Here is a 14,710-nt window from a genome sequence, read left to right on the forward strand (position 1 = left end):
TAAAATGAAATTGATATTAAAAATATAATTGCAACAATCGTGAACAAATTTTATCTGATATATACTGCATAGCCTATGTCAAAATAAAGCATTGACAAGAGAGAAGAGAGAGAAGAGGGAGGCAGAGAGAGACACTGAGATTTGTTCCAACTATAAAAGAAAGGTCAGAGTAATTTGATTTCTATCTCTAGATAGGAAGTTACAGGTTTATCTTGTATTACCTGTACTTATTTTTCTGCAAAATCTGTGATGAATCGATTTTTGTGAGGACAATCATATTGTAAGCACACAAGGATGCTATCAATGGCTCCAGTAAAGATAATAATCATTCTGATTTTTAAGCACCCACACTTCATTGTCAAGATTGTTACTGAGTAAGAAATAAATACTTGTTACCTTGCATGTGATATATAAAAACAAAAACTGAAAATATCTCATACTTCAAGGCATTCTGACTTGAGTGTGGATTGAGTGGGATGATGCAAGCTTTGCCTTGAGTCATATACACTCTACTTTTTAGTTGTTATACATTCTGCATGGTTTCCTAATCCAATTTTAGCACCAAAAGTCACTTAATATACATTCAGTAGTCACAAAGATTGTCGATTTTGGTAAATAAAACAATATAAGTTCAATATAATTTTCAATAGTAGGAAAAAGTGTTATTATAAAAATAGTGACAACAGTAATAATGGCTTTATATCAGTGACAGGAAAGATATTGTTAGTCTCAAAAAGGAATATATTCATTTACTTAGGTGGTAGATATGTTGTGCTTATAGATCACTCCACATAGTCAATGTTTGTTTTTACATACTCTATTTCAAATATAGAGGAGCAAAATTTGCCATCCCAAAATGTATCTCTTTGGCATAAGGATTGATTTAAGCTGATTATTTTTAAGAAATAGAACACAGGAAAGTTTTCTTATTACCTGCCCTTTAACTTCCTAAAAGAATTTAGATAAAGAGCCTGTTCTCAGAATAGAGCTATCACCAGAGATATGTACAAAGAATATGGGCCAGGTGTGGGAGGGGGTCTAGAGATCAGAGTCCACTGTTTGCCCCATTGCTAAAGATGGCCTAGCAAACATTTGTTTACCAAACATTTGGTTTTCTATCTCCATGCGAATTGCTTTCCTGCCTTTTGACGTTCTAAACCACTATCCCTTTCTCTTTAGTTCAAGATGGCATATAAAGCTTCAACTGCCCAATTTATGAAATCCCTGTATGTACAAAATTACATTGAATTTTCTCTTGTTACTCTGCCTCATGCCAATTTAGTTCTTAGACTGGCCAGAAGAACCTAGAAGGGTAGAGGAAAATTTCTTTCTAATACTACTAAGTACAAGAAAATACTATCTCACAATTATGAGTCAACAAGAATGGTGGTTTTATAAGATAGTTCTAGTTATTCAAATAAACAAAGGTGAAGTGAAACATTCTGCAGAGGTTTCTGATGAAAATCTACTATTCATACTCTATCAGATGCTAAGCTGTGCTAACAAACGTATTACATTCACCAGCAGAAGGCAAAATGACTTAACTTGGGATAGAATGGCAAAGATAATAATTTTCAGCGTATTCAAAGATTTTTTAGATTCCGTTATCAGAACTTCACTAACCTATAAAGAGCCTTTGTATCACAGTCCTGAATATACATGGTTTTAACTGATGATATTTGTGCAAAGAAAAATCCATCTGTTCCTCTAGGCAGGCATGGCTTTGAATACATTTATTAACCTAGCAAGTAGCATGTAGGCCGGATATCAACATTTATTACCTCCATTGTGACTAAATGACACACCGATAAATAACAGTTACGTCCATTCAGCATTTAGAAATTAGAGCTTATGTCAAAACAGAGCAAATAAAAATATGTAACTCAGTAGCCATCATTTAACAGTATTTGCAATTTCACTATTTCATTAACATTAAATAAGAGGGTAAAATTAACTGCACACATTTCCTCATGAATAAGATCTCATTTGCCACCTCACTTATTCACATAAAGACTCACTCTCTTACTATCCCCATGGTTCATGCTCTATTACACTTATTCCAAAGTCTATTGTTGACATCATGAATTAATTTTTAGCTTAATGACAAAAATTTCTCCTCTTATATCATGGGTTTTCGGTAATAAGTAGAACAAAATGTCATCAGATAATTCTCTCACATGTATGTAGTACATACATACAGTTGTAGATACATTCTCTTTTAGAGCGAACATCCAGTGAAATGACTGCTGTCATACGTTAGTAGTTGTTCTTCCACATTGCATGTCAGAAATATTGTGAGACTTCCTGTAGAAATATTTAAGAAAATGCTTTCACCAATTTTGTCTTCTCTATAATCATATTTTGGAATTGATATTGCAAGCTCTTTCCCAATATGCAATCTATGTGTCATTATTATTATTTTACTTCGTTTCATTTTATTTTAGCTGCATTTTTATAGACCTCTCAATATGCCTCTGTGGTTTGGTCTCATCTCCCTGTGCAAAAAGCATCAATTTAATCCTACAAAGCGTAATTTAATAATGGTTCTGAGTAAAGTTTATTGGTTTACCAGAGGGATATGTGTTGTTTGAAAATGTCAAACTTTATGATGGAATTGTGCCACTATTTTACAAAATTTCATGACATATAATGTTTGAAAGAAATTAATCAACAATCGATTAAAACTACTTTTCAAAGGACATCTTGCCATTTGTGACAACATAGATGGAATTTGAGGGCATTATGCTAAGTAAAATAAATCAGAGAAAGATGAATACTGTCTGATCTCACTTATATGTGGAATCTAAAACAGCAAACAAATAAAATTTTGAAAATCCAAACTCATAGATATGGAGAACAGATCGGTGGTTGCCAGAAACAGGGGGTGAGGGATGGGCAAAATGGTGAATGGAGTCAAAAGGTACAAACTTCCAGTTATAAAACAACAAAGTCATAGAGTGTAATGTACAGAATAGTGACTATAGTTAATAATACTAATACTATATTGCATATTTGAAAGTTAAGGGAGTAAATCTTAAAAGTTCTCATCATAACAAAAAAAAATCTGTAACTATATATGGTGAAAGGTGTTAATTAAACTTACTGTAGCTATAAATTTATAATATATACAAATATTGAATTATCACCACACACCTGAAACTAATATAATATAAAGTTATATGTCAATTATACCTCAATTTAAAAAACTTGCTATTCAGATATTTATTACCGTATTCCCTTCACATTTTTCTTTTCTAGCTTCTTCTGTAAAATTATCATATACACAGATATTCTTCTTTAATCATATACATACTTACACTGTCTATTCATGTGGTAGGTCTGTTTATAGTTACATTCAGAATTGGAATGTTTCTATTATCATTTTTTCATCTGTTCTGTGCTTCAAAGAAAATATTTTCAGCCATCAATATATTTTTGATAAAATTTGGAATATAATGGAAAACAGTAGCTATAGTTTAATAAACAAATTTAATAAGTAAAAATAATCAAATGACACAATATCAAGTTGGGTGAGACAAGCTATATCTTATTATCTAAACTATTTGCCAAGAACTGACAAAAGCAGTTCTGGAGTACATGCATTGTCTAGGAATGAAACAATTAGAACCTAAAAGGATTTCTGTGAAAATCTCAATATTCCATTTCTTTTTCTTAAAATCATTTATTGAGATATGATTGACATGTAAAGAGCTGGATATATTCAATGCATACAACTTGATAATTTTGAAGATAACTGTACATTTATGAAAGCATTACCACGATATATGCCATAAACATATCCTTTAGCTCCCAAAGCTTCCTCTTGACTTTTTCTTTATTTCTTTTTATTTTGTGTGTGGTAAGAACACTTAACATAAGTTCTATCCTTTAGTAAGTTTTTAAGAGTACGATAAAATATTATTAACTACAGGCACTATGTTGTATACAGAAAAAGTTCTCTAGGACTTATTCATCCTCTGTAAAAATCTTGTACCCTTTTACTAATACCTTCCCATTTCTTCTCCCCCTGGAATGATTAGCAATCACCATTTTACTCTCTAATGGGTTTGACTATTTTAGATTTTTCATTATAAATTCCTCATGTAGTATTTATCCTTATGTATCTAGCTTGTTTCACTTATCATAATGTCCTCAGGTTTCATCCATGTTGTCATAGATGTCAGGATTTCCTTTTTTAAGGCTGAATAATATTATATTGTTTGTATATGTTATATATATATATATACTACATATAACATAACTTTTTGTATATGTTATATATATACTATATAAAACATAACTGCACAAATATTTTTAAAATAAGACGGTATGTCACAACTGTTGGAAAATGAATTTTGAATGCCCAATGAATGATTCCTCCAAAATGAAAGTAAGTTATTAAAATTTACTTAAAATAAGTAAAATTTTCAATAAATCAAACAGATAGTTGAAGTTATAATTAATTCCTAAAAAAAAAGTTATTTTATGACTAAGTCTTTAAATTGTCAAGATATCTACTATATTAATTTCCCACTGTATAGAAACTTTAAAAATTACCTAATTAATTTTATGGAGCTAGGTTTATCTTACTCAAAACTGAAAAGAATGGTACATAGAAAACATATGGAAATAGTTCAGTCTAGCTTGCTCTTGAATATAAATGCAGAAACTCTAAATACAGCCCTTCTATTTACAGTAATCAAGACTCCCCTCTATTGTGCCAGCAAATTACTTTAGTGATGGGAATGATGTTAGAGAATCACAGATAACCCACCATGCCTGCTATGTTTTAACTATCAAGGGACCTAAATTCCTGTTTAAATCAACAACAAATATACATGGCTTGATATAGCCAATGCGATTTAATTAGTTTTCACATGCTGAGTAATAAAATGACACACAAATGAAGTGAGGCAAATGTATTGTCAAAAAATAGATAATGTCAAAGCAAAGTGAGTCTTCCCTATTCATTAATACCACTATGTGTCTATGTGACTATGTCCTAGATCTAAGGTTGATATTTTATTTATACAGAAATGTGTAGCTTCTAAATTTTACATGTTTAAATGGACTCTTCTTAGCTCAAGTTCAACTTTCTCATTTCACAAGTGAGGAAACTGAAGTTCAGAGTTTTCGAGTGCTTGCCTAAATCATCAGATGTTTAGAAAAAATGAAAACTACATGTGTACTAAACAATTCATATTTGCAAATGTTTGCTCTCTTAAGATTGTATTAAATTTTATTATATGTTACAAAATAAGTGATTTAGAAAATGATGTGATATTCACCTTCCTACTGTCTCTGGAATAGGATGGGAATGAAGCCCCTGGAGCCAGCTGAAGTGATTGAAATAGGACTGAGCTGAATTTACAGGCTTTTGAAAGAAATTATATGCCTTTTTGTCCTTCTCCACCTCTTCCTTAGAGCCATCATCTTCTTTCTTTGATGTTTTATTTTCATCCAAATTCGAACTTTCATTTAATATATCCACACCTAAGTACTGATAAGTGCTGGTCAAATAAGGTTCTTTGAATATTGTAAAATATTCTGTTATTACTACTCATATGTAGACAAATGGATCCCTTTCTGCTTATTTTATGTTCTCTAAGAAGAATTTTTGAGTAAATTAACTGTATCTTAAAAAGAATATATATTTTTTTCAACGATCTAATAGAAATGCCCAGAAAACAGAAGAATTTTAACAAAGAACTTATTTTTTTATCATCAGACTAGTATGTAGAAAATCCCCTTTAAAATATTTTTATTTTCAACTACATTTAAAACACCTTGAAAACTCTGAACATTCTTACTTAGTCAAAATAAAACTTTAGCTATAGACATGATAGAGGCAACAACAGCTTCAGATTCAAAATAACTTTATAGCCAAATGAAACACTTTAGCTGAAAAGAGAGCATATCTCAGTTAACAACATTTTTTCAAGACCAAAATATGATTTCATCACAATGTAGACACACACACACACACACACACACACACACACACACACACACAGAGCCATCTCTTTACAAGACAGGCTGTCATCTATCCAGATAGATCACAGTAGCTACAAGAGTAAGCTTCTCAACTTCTCTAGGATGCAGTTTCTTCATTTTTAAGTAGACTCAATAAAGTTATCTAATTCAGAGTTTTGAGGAAGACTAAGTGAAACAGTGAATATAAGGCAAATAGTAGAGCATCATATACCATGAAAACACTAAATATATATTAGCAATTATTATTATGCACATTTCTAAAGATATTGTAAAATATTTAGAATCATAATGTCCATTTCTAGAAATATTTTCCCAAATGGATACATTATTTTAACCCATAGACTTCTGGCCCAACATATTTTACTCATATAAAAATATTATTTATTGTATCAGTTTCTCATTTGTTTTGTGGAAAGATCTTATGTAAAAAAATGAAACAGTAAAAAAACAATAACAGTGACAACGGCAATAGTAATAAAAATAGTAATGGCACCTTTCAAGTATATACAGTGTGTGTCCTCACAAAAGCCTTCGAATAAATAAAATGAACATTATTAATATCCTGCCATCCTCCCTAGCAATGCACATATTTTGTTTTAATAACAAATGAGAAATGTGAGGCTCTAAGAGATAAGAGATAAAATTATATGGCAAATTGGTGAGGTTTAGCACACAAAATATAATTTCCATTCAGATTTTGTAACTCTTCATCTACTGCTCTTACCACTATGTTATGCTATCTGAAACCTTCCTCCCTAGTATATTAAAATACAATATTAAGAATAGTCAGAAAATCCTTTCAATTTTGACAATGTTTGTAAAACTATATTTGCTAAGATATGCCTCCCTGCAGGTCCATAATTCTGACTATCCAGTCTACAGTTTTGATCGAATACCTTTTATATGTCAGGTACTGTGCTAATCACTGTGGATATAATGGTGAAAAGGAGAGACATGATTCCTGTTCTCACTGACCTTATAGATATCAATGTCTATAATGGATATGGATAATAGGAAGGTTAAGTGACAATGTGGTTAAGGAATATGATGGGAGACTTGTAGACCTATGAGCATATAGCAGGGAAACCTAAAAACCCTACATGCAGAAGCATGGATTTCCTGTATGTGTGTAGGTTATGCTAGGGGAAAATTCCCCAGTTATAAGAAAGACCATCAACAAAAACATAGGTGCTCAAATAGCTCAAAGAACTATAATGTGGCTTTGACATCGAGAGAAAGATATCCAGAAATCAGAATGAAATTATTGGCTGGGGCCATGCCACAGGGGCCTTGTAGACTTCATCCTAATGGCAGTGGGGTTTATGGACATATTTTAGCCCTGGGAATGATAAGATTGGATTTTCAATTTAGAAGGACCATTGTGGCCACAGTGTCAATGGTGGCGTGGGCAAGGGAAGACCATTGTAGACAACAGAACAGTTTAGAGGCCTCTGTGGTGATTCTGGGAAGATATTATGGCTGCCTAAATGTGGGTAGTTGCAATGGAGAGGGAGAGAAGTGAGTATATTTGATATATATTTAGGATACAAAAGGGATGGGAATTGGTGGACTGGAAGTAGAATGTGTGAGAGAGAAGACATAGTTGAGGATGGCACTCAGGTTTCTGTATTGGATACTGGGATGGATGATAGGTACAAACACAGAGATGAGGCATTTGGAAGAAGAAAATGATTTGTTCGGAAAGGGGATTTCATTTTTCTTTGTTATTGTTGAGGTGCTTATGGGAATCCAATGAAAGATATCCAGAAGGCAGTAGAATGTAGATTCCTGAATCCCTGAATAGGGATCTAAGTTAGAGATAGAGGCCATAGATGATAATTGCAACCATGGAAGGGAGAAGAGAAAAGGAGATAAGAGATAATTTACATTGACATGAATAATTTAAAAGGACAGGTAGAGGAAGTAGATCTCATGAGGGATGCTCAGAAGGAGCAGTCAGAGAAGATGAGAGGAGACCCAGAGCAGCATGGTATGTGGGAGCTCAGAGAGTTTGAAGAGAGAATAGTCACAGTATCAAATGCTGCTCAGAAGTCAAGTTATAGCAATATAACTGAGGAATGCTGCTTTTTTCACCTCTGACATTTCTTTCTAGTTAGAGAGAGCTAAAGTACTCTAACTGCCTCGTTTTCTCTGCTAGTTATTACTTTCTTCCTGGGAAGTGGAGTGATTTATTCCATTGGTAAATTTAGAAAGAGTAAATCAAGCATATATGGCTTGAATTAACTCCTTTTCCTATCTGGAATGAGCCTGTCCACTGAGAGATTAAAGCCACCTCTCTTATTCCTGCTGTCATGTCTGCACACTCTCCCAAAGAAACCTGGAGAAAGGCAGAAGCTAAAGGTCAAGATTAGGCAAGGATATTTGAAATGAGGCCCCCGGATAAAGAGGTTCATTCCATTAGGAGAAGGAATGGCTTTCTCCTAAATTCAATTCCCTGCTTTGTGACAGGAGCCAAAGGAAAATCATAGGTTCCGATCTATTTTTGGTAGTTGGAAGTTCAGAGTATTCCTGCCTAGTGGTCTCTAGTTGTTCTAAAATTTAGAGAAAATGATATCCTCTGAGATTGAGGCAGAAAAAGTGGAATAGGTTTCATAAGAGAGTTGAAGATTTGAAGCTAGTATTGACAATCAGAGAAAGTGGGATAAGAAAAAAGAGACCTTCAACATTAAAGCCTTGACAATCTGCACGGATGGGATTTTCTCCCATTCTCAGCAGTTGAGGAAACATCTAGATTTGCAAAGATCCATGGGTCAGGTTTTGCCATACAATTGTGATAAAGACTGAAACAAAAGGGTTTCAGGTACTGTTGAGAGAGACAGTGAAGTGATAGACAAATGAATCTAACTTGGCAAGAAATGGAGGTGGAAATGAGGGATCCATAGGTCAAAGGACAGGCAAAATGGGAATTTCCTAATGTGAGAGTGGGAGGACAAGTGTTTAGGGTCATAAGGCAGAAATACTGAAATTGGAGGGCAACCGAGTCCAGGGTTCATGCTGCCTGTGCCGTTCAGCTTGCAGACCGACACAGGAGTTGGATATTTAGAGTAAGCGTTTACTACCAGAGCACCAGTGATCAGAGAAGGCAGCAAATTAACACCTTCAAAACTTCCTTTCTTTCTTAGTCTGGCTTCGGGTATTAAGGTAAAATCTGGGCATTATTCCAGAGGCTGCATGACAGTTGGGGGATGGTGTCTATTGGGCTTTGTAGAGCCCTTCCTCTGGCAATGTGGTCCTCCAGTGCTGTTAGCAACCCAGAAACAGAGGTGGGAGCAGTCTGGAATGATTGCTGGACCAGAAGGATTGTGATCAGTAAGCATAAGGGTATTAATCATAAGTTTCAGAGCAACTTTCTATGGCAGGGGATATTCTAAGCCGCTGGGGACAATCTACTGTTAAATTATAGGGCAAGGAAAAGTGAAGCCGAGGACGTGGTGAGGCCTCTATTATAGGTGTTCTGACAGGTTCCTTCTTCAGTATGAATGCATAACGTTAGAAGTAGAGCAGTTTTGGGTGAAGACATGGTCTATGATACAGCTGTGGAATTGGTGGTGAAGTAGAACATAGATAAAAAACATTAACAGTTAAGAAACGGAAGAACTGCTTTGAGAGTCCTGAAAATTGCAGTCATCCAAGGTATGACAGAAATCAGCATGAAGACCAGAGTAAATATGGAGCTAGTTATTCAGTGAATGGAGTATAAAGACTGGGTTGGTTAAATCCAGGAATGAGATTTGTAGAAGGCAGTAGAGCCAGGTGTCTTGAGACCAAATGCAACAGGAGAATTTAGATAAGGATGGAGGTAAAATAGTCTGGAAGTACTGATGGAGTTTAAAGAGAAATCTGACCCCACCTACTGACATAAAATATATGGGATGTGGGAAACAAAATGCTCACATCATGAAAAGATGGCATATATCTTTGTAGAGGAGCGAGGGTAGAAGGGTGGGAGGAGCATTCCATAAAAAATTGAGGAACAAGTTTGTTTACACACACATGTATATTTTTTAATTCAATATCTGTCTTTGTCCATAGGCACTGTATGGACAGGTAGGCACTTATGGATAGGCAAGGATAATCCAAAATGCTAAAATATTAACAGGGAGTATCTCAGAAAGGTAGCATTATAGTGAAATTTTCCTGTATAGTTCTCTGTAACTTCTAAGTTGTTTAATTTGGATATAGTCCAGCTGAGTATGTACTACTTTTATAATCATAAAAGTAATGCCAGTTGTTTTATAACTTTATGAGTGTCCATGGTGATACCATTTATAAGACCTGTTACTTAAACTTTGTTCTAACCAAATCAAAGATACTTAATTTGGATGTAAACCACATGAGGGCATATGATAAATGCCGTTCAAATATGTGCTTGTACATTATTTAGAGACTGTATTATATTTAGTATTTATAATTACGAAAATAAATTATTTTCTTTTTTTGGTTAACATGTTCTTTTTCTCATATTTCTGCTTTCCAAAGCCCTTCATGTCTTAAGTGTGCTAAGCCATCATTTGGAGAATAACTATGACCAGTCTACTTCAGGTGCTTTATTAAAAACATTTTTTTAATGGTCAGAAAGGAGATGGGGATGCTCTCTAATTAATGAAAACCATTCATTTCAAGTCAATCTAGTTGTTATAATTAAGTACCTGTGGAGTATTGAGTGCTAATGAATATAGCTTATTACAGAATTAACTCAGAAATTGAAAACTTGTTATTGCTGACCTTTGCTATCATAGCATCTGGATTCTAGCACTTTGCTATTACATTGCAAATTTCCTATTCTCTTTTTCACACGTGACATCTATTTTTTTTTCCTTTTGTGTCAACTGAGTTAAATTACTCTGGCTTTACCTTTTCATTAGTTTTTCTTTTTAAGGAAGCCATAGGTATGAGAATTTTAATTTATATTTTATAATATAATATGCTTTGGTTAGAAAAATATCATTAAACTGATGATTCACAGAAATAGGGACTTACCACAAAGATCAAAATAGTCAATTATTTTCTAGAGCCTCTTCTACGTTTAACAATAAAATTCAGAATTCTAACAGTTCATCTTGTATTCCTGACTCAATATTGTCTTGAAAGCCCCTCCATTGAATTTTACAAGAAATTATTCTGTTAACTCATTTGCATTAGGACATAGACTTACATATTAGCCAGATTTCTTACCATCATAATTATTTGAAGGAAGTTATTCACAGAGGTTTTAGTGATTTCATTGTCCTCCTCTAATGAATTAATGGTTGCTTCACTTACTATTTTCTTATCCTTAATCTAGAGGCAGGTTCTATTCCATTCCTCACATTTTGGATGAAAGCTAATAAGTTCCTTCTTATTGAATAAAGCATCATTAAACTTTCAAACATTTTAGGAGATATTGATGCTGTCATGATGGAAAATTTCAAATTCGATGCATATTGCCTCTCCAGAACATGCCTTTGATACCTCTATTTCCTCTTTCTCCTGGTGTGAGTATAATCTGTTTTGTTAGTTCTGGAGTATACCAGGCACCGGTTGATGATTTTTTTTGTAACTGAGCATAGAAAAAAATGTATTTATTAAAATGATCGCTGAGTGATTCTGCAATCGGATATCTTTCTGTAGCTGTATAATCACTGGGTTAAAAAACTTCTTTTGTGTTCCAGTTGGTATATATGTATCGTATATATTGTTTCAGGATTCTCGAACGGAGAGACGGGACACGGAGGCTATAATCAGGAAGCAGCATTTATTGATGCTGGCAACGGCTCAGCAGATTCTTATCCTAAGGCTAAGCCCTGATTGTAACATGGCGGGCAGTTTTATACCATCTGGTACTTCCACATTCCTGCACAGCTATAGATATTCCATATAAGGAAGGAGAACATTGATTGGCTACCAAACTACAAGGAAACCGGCTTAATCATTTAAGTGTGTTTCGAACTGCCATGTCAGCCAGGGAGTCCTGGGGAAGGGGGAGTGCAGTCAGGAACTAAATCGTTCGATCAGGAAGTGGTCAGGCAGGCTCAGGCTGCCACAATTTCAGAAACGGGGTGGGTAAAAAAAAAGGAAAGACCATTTTAGCAAATGCTTTAGATGTTCTGCTCTCATGCTCTTATCCCTTGGCATCTAGTTTACATGTGCTGTACTCCCACCCTCTTGGTGGGCATGGTGGTGTATGGGAGGGAAAATATTTTTCCTCTACCCCGAGACACACCCCCCCACCCCTTATATAAGACAAGTTACCAGTAAAAAAGTAAAACAGAAGTTTAATATCATATATGTAAGGTAAACATGTGACACGCCGAGAGAAGTTTTAAAAGCAAGCCTTTATTGGGAGAGGGCTCCTGGCTGAGGTTCACTGGTCCTGAGAGGAGAGGGGCCCGCCCTGGGACGGGAGGGCATAGTTTTTATAGGGTAAAATGAGAGTAGGGTATAGAATGGGGAGTGTCAGTTGAGCATCTGGATTGGGGTAGTGACGCCAGGGCTTTAGGGTAGGCCCTTATCGGTTGGGCAGTTGGGCATCAGGATTCTAATGTCAGGTTCGGAGGTCTGGATTCTGATATCAGGCTGATATGAGCAGGCAATGAGGAAGGGGAAGAGTAAGTGTTAAGGGGGGGAAATTTTCAAATGGCCAAATTCTGCTTGCTTGTTTAATGTTTAACCAGAGTATAGTTCTAGGAGATATTGTTATGGGTGGATAATTTTCCAGTAAGCCAGTATTAAATATTTACTTCTGATTCTGTTAACCAAGGTGTGATAATCTGAGCAAGGATTCTGTTAACCAGGGTGTGGTGATCTGCTCAGGAATGTGCTGGTGGCTGTATAAATTGCCTCTTCTGGGAGCTCGGGGCTGATCTCTTCTAACCCTGCATGGTAGAGAGTCAGTCGCTGGCCGGCTAATAAAGGCTCACAATTCATCTTGATTGGCTCCGTGGGTCTTGGATTTGATCGCACCACAACAGTAGGAAAATGGTTATGTAAGTAGACATTGGAAACGAGGATGTCATTGAGGGATAGTGGAGAGATGGTTGTGCATTTGTGTTGGGGGTTTGAGTCTAGAGAGTAACTGAACGTGAATTTGATTAGAATGTTCACAGAGTGTAGAGTCTCTTTTCTAACTGGTTCTTCGATTTGGGTTGGAGTTCGTATTTATGAAAGGTGGATTTGTAGAAGAGCTCTGCCTTGGTTGGTTTGGAGAGAGATAAACACATATAGGTAAATTAAGGCTTCCTAAAACTGTACTATGAAAAAATATGCCTTTAAAAATTATAAAATTGATATATTCATAAATTTGCTAATCTATTGAATGCTGATATATAAAACATAGTTTACAATTACCTACATTGTTTGCTCTAGGAATTAAGGCTACTAAGAGTTATAAATTCTAGTATATGTAAATGAATTGTTAGGAATAATACAACTAAAGGAAAAAATTCTGTATGCAAAGTATGTAAGAAAAATAAGATATAAAGGATGTGTTTGAGATATAAAGGATGTGTTTTTAAGAAAAAGGAGAGTAATTTTATCCTAAAATAGTTTCAGGTTATTTAAAGGTCATTTGAGGCACAAAAGAAGGTATAAAGTATTGAGATTTATTTTGAAGGGAATTGAAGGAAAGGTGTTTGTCTTAAAGTGGTTATTTCTGAGTGATTGGAAAGAGGCAAACTGAAGGAATGAGAAAAGTAGTAGAAGGTTTGTGAAGAGAAATCCTGAGAGGAAAATGAAGACAAGAACATAAGTGAACATATGAAGTTGTAAAGGAAAAGAGAAAGAGAAAATCTTGTTTTATATATGAACTTTAATATCAACAGTGTATTGATGCAAAACTGGAGTTTGGATTATATTGGTCTGTTCCTAATAAGAGATTGTAAAAGATTTTTCTTTACCTGTGAACAATACACTTAGGAAACAAAGACTCTTTATCTTATCAAAATAATTTATTTTGCTTTATAGTCTTTATTATGTCTTCGATCATTTTTTTAAAAAACTGAGTCTTCTTAACATTAAGAGTGCTAAGTTTTTTATATAGTCATATTTACTTTTGAAATCTTTATTATCACTTTGGTTAAACAGATAACTAAGTATTGTTTCATAGTGACCTGTGATCCTATTTAATCAAGTGATCAAACCTTGTGACATTGACAAATTTCCCAACATAAAACCTAAATGAAATCTTTCATTTTATCTCAAAATAACTTTGAAACTTCCCAGAAGGCACCTAAAAGAATCTCAAAGGTTTAGTTTGTCACTTTGTAAAAGAGAAATGTTAAGCTAATTCAGTCTATTTAATATATTTCAAGTAATAAATGATGTTTAACTTTCTTTAGTTTACATTTTTATGAATACATGTTACTAATACAAGTGTTTTGAAAATTGTAAAAAGTTCCTAGAAATTTGTCTATCTTTCAGTCATAATTTCAGTTATTATAAATTATTGGTATGTCATGAAAATCAAGAATGGACCTGACTGTTCAGAAACAAAGGGCTTATAGAGAAGCAAAGGGCATGGCTCTGATTTGGGCCATGACAATAAAGCTATTATGATAATTAGATAGCTATGATTTGAGTGAATATGTGGTCTTGATATTAAAATTGGAATTCCAGATAACAGGAAAGATCTGTATAACTAGAAACATAAAAACCCCTCTTTCTCAGAAAAACCACAGAGACTAATCTCTCCTTTAGAGACTATTTTCTTCACTCATCA

The sequence above is a fragment of the Rousettus aegyptiacus genome, unplaced genomic scaffold (genome assembly GCF_014176215.1).
Source record: "Rousettus aegyptiacus isolate mRouAeg1 unplaced genomic scaffold, mRouAeg1.p scaffold_m13_p_9, whole genome shotgun sequence".
Taxonomy (NCBI): Eukaryota; Metazoa; Chordata; class Mammalia; order Chiroptera; family Pteropodidae; genus Rousettus; species Rousettus aegyptiacus.